Genomic DNA, 9,125 nt, shown 5'->3' on the forward strand with positions numbered 1-9,125 from the left:
ACTAAGTAGCAGACAGCAATGCTAATCACATGTCTAGTTAACCAGGAGGAAGAAAGGCAGGGAGACATTCCTCGTCTCCGCCTTCCTCGACTTTACGTCAAAAGGTCAAGCCGGGTGCTTTGCCGCCACCCCCCTCCCGTTGGCCTCATTGACAGCGGTATCAAATACATCGTGACTGCTTTTCTTGATCAGCAATAATGTTGTGAAATGACTGATGAATGGTAAATCAACCGGTTTGGAAGCAATCATTTTGGGCATTTCTTTGCTTGGACAGTATTCAAGTGTGCAGTGATTATGAGATTATGTTCAGTCCCCATTCACTCGTCATGGATCCTACAGTGTGACATAAGAGAGTCAGACATCAGAGCAGTTAACCATCAACGGACACCTCTTTATTACTACCAACATTCGTGTCTTGTAGGAAATCCAGTGGGAGGTCCTCTAATGTGTAATGTTGATTTAAGGGCACTAAGTTGGTTTAAGGGCACTAAGTCGAAGACTATAGTTGTGAGAATAGCATTTGCACAGTGGGTGGGTCAACCTTCTCTCTCTGAGAGGGAATCCGGTTCAAACATTTACACATGGGATTACAACTCGGAGGACAAAGTTGCAGTATTCTATGTGTGGAGGTCATTACAGTTACTGTGATGTGACATGAAAGAGTTGGAGCGAGTACAAATGGTCATCACCAAAGAAAACTCCCCATTGCATGAGACAGAAACACAAGAACCCAAATGAACGTGGATGAATGAGAAGACCTGTTTTTCTTCATGTAATTATCTCATTCTCCTTTCCATAAACAAATGGATTTGCTCCCATTTCCTCTTTTGATTTGAGCCATGTGACCTGTCCAGCGGTCTAATTTTTTGGTTTGCTCCACCACCAGGCCCTGTTGTCTTGTGGATTCGCCTAAACACACAAAGTCTTTAATTACATTCTTGTGAGTGAATCTGTAATTCTTGTTATTTCGCCACAACACAGACGCTGAGCTGGTATTCAGGGCCGTGTCCCACTTACTGAAGAAACTTTTAGCATTTAAAAAAAGCAAACTTGCAGACCTAATTTAATTGTTGTCAGATACACACATCTATTTATTTTTTTTACCACTAGTAGTGCTATCTAGCAGTAACCGTGGCCATGCTTTACAGCGCAGCAACGGTCTAGCTGTGGGTGGGCCGAGGTGGGCCTGGGTCGCTTCCGTGAGCTTCCTTGTTGCCGGATCATCCAGGGAATAGCTGTCAATGAAGCTGTTTCAATTATCTGACTACAACCAATGAAAATAAAACAATTATTATACCAACTATACCAACAATTTACATAAATTCCAAGAGCACACACATACATCTGCTAGCTGCTATTGATGTTGGTTAAGATTAAAAAAAAATTATTGTGGCAAAACAAAGATGTCGCTCAAGTTCAGCCCATCATTCGCAACCAAGGCCTACACCTTCGGTAGTTTCCCCTCAACAAGTGCCATTTAACAACAACATGTATGTGCAGCTCAGTATCATGGCAGTTTGTGAAATAGTCACGAAATGCCATTCATTTGTTTCGTGTATCGGGACAGAAATTGTCCAATTCTTTCTTCTAAATCAGCAAATAGAAAGTCGTGAATGCATCCAAAAGACTTCAGCAACGGTCAGAGCAAGGGACGTAGTATGAAAAATCAAGAAAGACCACTTATGGCATATGGGTCTAACAAACATCGGACTTCCAACCATTAAACCGGAGTTCGTTACCATTTTTGTGTAGTTGCTGTAACGTAACTTTAAGTAGTTATTTTCAGCCCAAGGTTTTCCTAAACCTAACTAAGCGGTTTAGTTGCCTTGATAAAACGTTGGTTTTGTAGCATAATGTCGTCCCAAACAGAAAAATAAATCATGCCGAGCGACACGAAAGAAATGCATTTTGTGACTATTTCCCAAAGTGACGTGAGACTGCGTTGGTATGTGGCCTCGTCATCCTCCCCATAACAAATTGTACTGCTGAAAGACTCTTTTCAACTGTTATCTGGATGATTGTAAGTTTACTGTACAAAAAGCTAAAAAAGAGATATACAACTTCATTGAAATTTCTAAATACACAATATCAAAATTAAACAGGTTTTATGATATAACCGAGATTTTGAAGACATCAATATGACATTTGAAGATTGCTGGCCCTGATGTTTGTTGCCAGATGAGTGGAAATCCGACTAAACAGAAAGAACTTCAAACAGACTTTGAATTCCTTGAAGAAAAAAAACACAATAAAGTTTGGGCTTTAGCACAATCAGTTCCTGCAGTTATCTTACAATGATAAATTCCTCACATTTTTTTTTGGACAGCACCCAGTGCAAATGAGTGAGTGTTAATAAAAATCCTAGCCAGCACGTGATCAACATGTTTGATTTTCAATCTCCCAGTCTCGGCCTGCAGAATACCTACCAGAGCTATTTAAGGTAACTTTAGACTGAGGGGATATTTCACAATGCTACTATACAAGGATCTCTGTTGCTCAAATTAATAGGGAATACACTAAAATTCCATATAGTATCAGATTCTTGTGTTTATGGTAGCTATTTTGTAAGGCTGCAAGTAACATTTCTCAATGATGTCACGTTCTGCAACGTTTTCGAGGGCAAGAGAGAGACTCAGGAGCAGAGGAACACACAGAGTCGAAGTAACAAGAAAAAACTCTTTTAGTTAAAAACTCATACGAGGACGAGGAACACAGGGGAAGTACAATAACGATCAGGCACAGGACAAGGAGAAGACAGACTAAATATATAGGGGAACCTTGGGCACAGCAGAAGCAATCCGGGGGGCGGGGAGGACGACCAGACGGATGGATGTGGGCTCTGGTGGACCGGGCTCCGGACAGCGGGGCTTTGCGGGGACCGGGCTCCGGACAGCGGGGATCTGGAGGTGGAAGCGGCGGGGCACGGGTAACTGGAGTCGACAGGGGTGGCTACGGGACACGGGGAACTGGGGTCAGCCGGGGCGGTGACGGGTTGAGCAGGGGTCGGCCAGAGTGCTGACCCCTGCTCTGCATTGACAATGCTCTGCCCGCTAACCATGTAAATTCGAAACACATTGAGGGAATGCAAAAAGTTATTCCATGCGTTCGAAAAAGTAGTTTAGGAATAAAATTCCCTCTGTGACTTTGTACAGGAAATCGTTGACCATCTGGTTTTACGGCAGACACAGAAGGCACTGGCTGACTGCAATCCCTTTAGTTGAAAAATCATACTCTTATTCAAGAGTTTATTTGTTTGTACGGATGTACTTCTTCATTAGACATGTAATGATCAGTGAAGTAAAGATTGTGGAGATGTGGAAGTCATGAGCCCCATTCAGACTTAGTTGAAACTAGATCTCTGATACAAACTTGGAACTTAACAATAGTGTAAAATGGATGAAAGAATGTAACTACAACCCCGCAACACTCTCTTGACTAGTTATATGTGGTTTTGGAGTCTCCTTATCTTCCCTGATATGTTCCTTGTTGTACGATTAGGCCCTTTCAGTACAAGCATTAACTTTCACGTGGACCTGCTGATTATCTCTGCCTATTTTATCATTAGAGTTTTGTCCCTTCGCCCCATTAATCATAGGAAAGTAGGAAGGCCTCCTTTCAGCATGGTGCTGTGATGAAGCTGTGATAAAGCCCCTCCCTTTACTCCCTGACTCCAAAAAGCAACTCAGTAAGTCAAACCATTGTGAAAGGTTTTTCTGTACACAGTTAAACAACATCTCAGTGTAATTTTTTTATATTGTGCGCTTGAAAAGGTTTTTGGTTTTGTCATTAAACTGTCTGTTTCTAAGATCTTGCATGAAGTGGTCGAAGGAGACTGCTTACAACATTATTTGGTGGTAATGTTGTGGCCACTGACTTTTTTGATTCGTTCATCGTACTTGAATCCCATGTGAAATAAGTCTGTGGAAAGAAACAAGAGAAAATAAACTTTCTATTCAAAGGATCTTTGTGTGTTCTCTGATGGGGATTACAGAGCCAACAATTCATTGGGAATCCCCCTTTCTAAAACGTTGGAAGCTTTATGTTGGCTAAGTTTCCTTTCACACATCCAGCTGGGCACTGCTGGCCATCAATGCATTTTTTTCTTAGGCGAAAGCTGTTTGGACCAAATGACAAAGGCTTATTGTAAAGAGTGCTGCAGCACTGCAGCACACATGGCTCTTTTACACCAAGAGACACACATTCCCTACACAAACTAAAACTGTCGCTCTTTTTTAGTGATGATAGGAAGGTCCCAGCATGTTTGGAGTCACATAAGGAGGAAAGGTAGTAGGAAGTTAAAGTGTTTTTTGGCAATCTTAGTTCTGATTTTGATGCAGCCATATTCAGCTAGCAATTAATCAGTAACTCAATATAAGCTGGAAATGCTTAGCACTTACATACCAATACTAATTGGTATGTATGTAACTAATAAAATACTTAAAGAAATAGTTTGACATTTTAGTAAGTAACCTTATTTGCTTTCTTGCTGAGAATAAGATGAGATTCATACCACTTTTCTGTACGTTGGATATGATGCTAGCAGCTGGTTAGCTTAGCTTAAAGACTGAGCGTAGCTGGGCAGATATAAGTGACATCTACACCCTTGAATTTGACATGCAGCACTGACGCACTGCAACATTATGTGCAAAGATTTACTTTAAGCTTGAACCAGATATTGCAAATAACTAAAAAACTTTTCAAAATAGTCAAATATAACACGGTATTGTACTAGTATTGTGTTAAGATGTAGGATGAGGAGATTCTGGGAATGCGTTTTGATTGGAACTATCTTAAGAAAATGAAAAGTTTCCTCTACAATCAAGTCCTCAGGGTCCGCTGTTCCCACCAACGCTTTCTTTGAAAACATTGGGTTACTGGGGGCAACAGCTGTGTGCATCACAACGTTCTTTCCAAGTTGTTTGGGCCAGCTATTAGACCTCTTGCAGTGATCAGGCCGTGTATGTTGATTCAATTCCAAAGTTGGCAAGCAACCAGTGAAGAGGAGCATGGACTGGAGTAATCTCTTAGAGTGTAAACTTCTGCAATGACTGCAGACTGGAGATGCTTCTCTTGCTGAGTCATGAATAGAGGGAATCAAGCTTGGAGAAAATGCAAGCAAGAAGAAACACCTCTATGTCTGCGGGAAAAAATAACTAATCTTGCTGATACACCATAGCTAAAAAAGAAACTCACACCAACATGTTGGGCCTCCGACTTAAAGCAATAATTACATTGTTGAACACATAGGACATTTTTAGTCAACCAAAACATTACAATTAACTTCCATGAACTGAAATCCTACTCTGTAAGGGTTCAATTTCTCAGATGAAAACACGAACAACACAGACTCAACAACATCATGGCAGCAACCTGTCAATCACTGTGTAGCCCCGCCCTAAAGCATACTCTGCTTTATGGTCTATGTGACTCTAAATAGACCATGATCTACTAAATGAACATCAAGCTGTATGGAAGAAGACTTGCAACTAGAGATTGAGACCATAAACTGTTTACTAGGGAATAAATCAAGAGAGAAGCATATTGTATACAATCTGATGGCTTTTTACAAACAGAGGACTGGGCATCCAAAAAATAATGCAGTTTTCTGCAGAAGAATGCAAGATTAGCAGTTGACAAACACAGAGGTGCACACTAAGTCATTGACCTCCCACACACAAACAACAGATTGTGTGATCCTCCAGCCAGAGATAGGAGGAGAAGAGGAAGCAGAAAGTAGAGAAGATAAACAAAATGCGCTCCAAGATTGACTGCAAAGACACAATTAGAGTAAATCGGTTATACTGTATGACGCGGCGTAGCCAAGGTTCAATTACTGAACTCCAGTTATCTAAATTGGACAGTGACCTTTTGACCTGCAGCAAAAACAAACATACAGAAGTGGCTGTTCTTTTTTAAATACAGCACTGGGTGTAGAGGCAAATGTAGGTCTGGAATATAGCAACCCACCTTCTCAAAGTGGTGTTTGCTTTACTCCCATGTTGAAGCATTTGTCATGCCTCTGCTGTTACAAAATACATGCTCCCCGAAATGAAACTGTAAAGAAGATTATTCCACAATGTCAGACACTTGGCTACACCCCCTGTACCACACTGAACATAGTTAAGGCCTTTTATGATTAACCATGCAACAGATTGTAAGATACCTTTTGAGTCATGAGAGTGGGTTGGATGCTCTTTTACACTTCCATGAGTCATATTGGCTGCAATATGTGTCCAGATGTAAGCAGCTGGTTCAACAGCCATAACTGTTTCCTCCACTTTGGTGTGATTTAAAGCGAGAGTCCAGAACATGGAGCATAAGTTACGCATTAACAGAATCTCATGGAGGTTAAAAGTGTGTTATGTTTCAGATCAGCATAACTATCAATTTTAAACATGTTGGCACTCAAGAGTGGTTGTCTAACCCCCGCCCATCCATAGTATGACACACTGTCAGCACTGAACTTGACATATAGAAACTAGACAGCCAAACTGTAAGCCATTATCCAAATCATGGAAATTATAACTTTTCAAGGTAAATACCGCTTAAGGAACAGTGTCGGAAAAGTGAGTCAGCCCTTAAACATCTGCAACTCGGAAGGGCCTTTTCAGGACGACTGTGAGACAGAGTTCTACCATGTTTCCATCCCAACTCTGGCTGAAAGTGTATTCTCCTCCATGAATATGTACGTATGTAATTTATTGTGGAGTAGCCATGGCTACTGGCTACGGCATTAATAGATTCCAGCTGTCAATTAAAGACAACCATTGCGAGTTCAATGGTGGGCATTGTTCAGCCGGATTGGTGAGTCAGAGAAGCTCTGTGGGCGGGGAGGGGGAGGCAGGGGCTGTGTTCGGCTTGGCAGACCAAGAGGGAGATGTGTTACACCAGAAGCAAGTTACAGCTACAGTTAAGTGTTGGAAATACATTTAGTCCCTGCCTCTTTGTGGGGAGCCAAAGAAACTGCAACTACTTTCTTTTCACAGAACATTTAAAAACATAGGTATGCTGTTGAGTTATCAGAACCAATAAGTCACTTTATCCCGAAATGAAAACTACTGATAACGGTAACTCCTCAGAACATCAGTAATTCACAAGATAATGTGGAGGGATTCTTCCTACAGTATCTTTTTTTTTTTTTTTGGAGCTTACCTCCCATTGTGATTGAGTGGGTGGTGTGGGAAGAAGGTGTGGTCAGTTACTCCATCGTTTTCATGTAAGAAGAAATGTAACACAGGCCTGAGGTTGGCTTTGGGGAAACAGAGGAATATTCCAGAATGGCTTTCCAAACCCCAAATGGGTATGGAAATATGTGTGCATCACGTGAGTAGCCATGTCAGTGATGCTCAAAGTGGTTTGTTAAAAAGAAATCCGTGGAGACATTTTAACGCATTTCAAAGAGAAATAACTGAATAATGACACTTGGACAGAGTTGACTTGTTCCTTCACATTTAGCGGCTTGTATTTTCTACAGCATTAGTGTTCCTCTCATCCAAAGAAAAGCCCAGACAAGAGACACATAGAAGTTTAGTCTTCTAGTTTAGTTAGATAATGGCTTCATGGCTATGATCTGTTCAGTTTATATGCATTTTCAATGGTGTGTTTCTAAAATCAACCACACTAAACTGTCCGTAAAACACAAGATTCTTTTACAAACTGCATATGGACAGAGAACTTGTGTTTATCTGCAAATCTTAAAACACTCCTGTAAGATTAACAAGTGTTAGCATGCTAACACAGTAACTAGGACGGTCAACATGGTGAACATACCTACTGAGCATACTGGAAAGTACTTTTGTTACGTCATTGTGGAAAAATTTGCATCTAGCTCTAAGCACTGCCAGAACTGCTAGCTTGACTGACCAGTGGTCCAGTGTGTCTCAAGGATGAGCTCAGGGTGCTGCAAGATTGATCATATTGCAAAGTTCCACTTGAGAATGGGAGTGTGAAACTTTCACGTTTAGAACACATTTCATCGGGATTTGCAAAATTGGCTTTCAAATGAGAAATGTGGTTTCTTAGTGAGACTTTTAAATGACAATACACTATTATTAACCGAATGTAGAGGATGAAAAAAATATGTATTGCAAATCCCGGTGAAATATGGTCTAAACGTGAACATTCACTCAACGTCTTCAAATTGTCTGTAACATAACTTTCACCATTGAACGAATTTTTAGCGTCTTTTCACCGGTGACCATACTCTTTTATACCTCTTTTCAATGGAAAAATGCTCACTGAAAAGACACTAGGCATGCCGGATTTACACATTTTTATTCAGAAAGATATATTTATAAAATAATGTTTTTTTAGGTATTTGATGAGTTTGGAAGTAAGAATGGGTTGTTAAAATCTCTTAAGCTTAAATAAAAACATTTGACCGCAAAAAAAAACAAAACTCTTAAGCTTGTGTTTACCAAATACCTTATTTTCAGGCAGATAACAATTGACCTATTCAAAAAACCCATTGACTTTCAGAGGGAAACCAAAAGTTAAAAGATGCTGACTCTTTTCCAGGTTTTAGGACACATTCTTCCAGCACTCTATATCATTCTTCATTTACTGTGTGTTCTGTTATAACATTTCACCACTTTAAAAACGTATCTAGGTTATCACAACTTGTTTGAATGCATAACAAAAGAAAAGGTCAAGCAGGACACTTAAATAACTCAATGGAAATGCTTCACTGTCTTGATGCATCTGTCCGCATGAATGCGGAAGGCCAGATGACCCAGGTATGAAGCTGAAAGACTGGTAATGTCCACCAGTGTGGATCATCTGGATTGCTTGATGTCATTCCAAAATATCATAGTTTATTCTCTAAAGGAGAATCAAAGGAAATTGGATGACTAGAAGGATGGTACGCAGCTGGGCTCCTTATGTGTGCAGCACATTTTATGACTCCTTGTGTTGGCCGAACACATTTTTTGCTTTTTTCCCCCTTTGCCAGCTGTTGGGTCTGTCTGCTACCTATTTAGCTGTTGTCTTTCAAAATTCCACAATTTCATAATTTATCTGTGCCAATCACATTAGGCTTTGACTCAAGTCCCCCATATATCTTTGAATACTTCTGTTCTCAGTGGTGAGCTTTATGTTTTCCCCCAAATATACTCTCTTTATGACTG

This window comes from Cyclopterus lumpus, chromosome 21, assembly GCF_009769545.1.
Source record: "Cyclopterus lumpus isolate fCycLum1 chromosome 21, fCycLum1.pri, whole genome shotgun sequence".
NCBI classification, from domain to species: domain Eukaryota; kingdom Metazoa; phylum Chordata; class Actinopteri; order Perciformes; family Cyclopteridae; genus Cyclopterus; species Cyclopterus lumpus.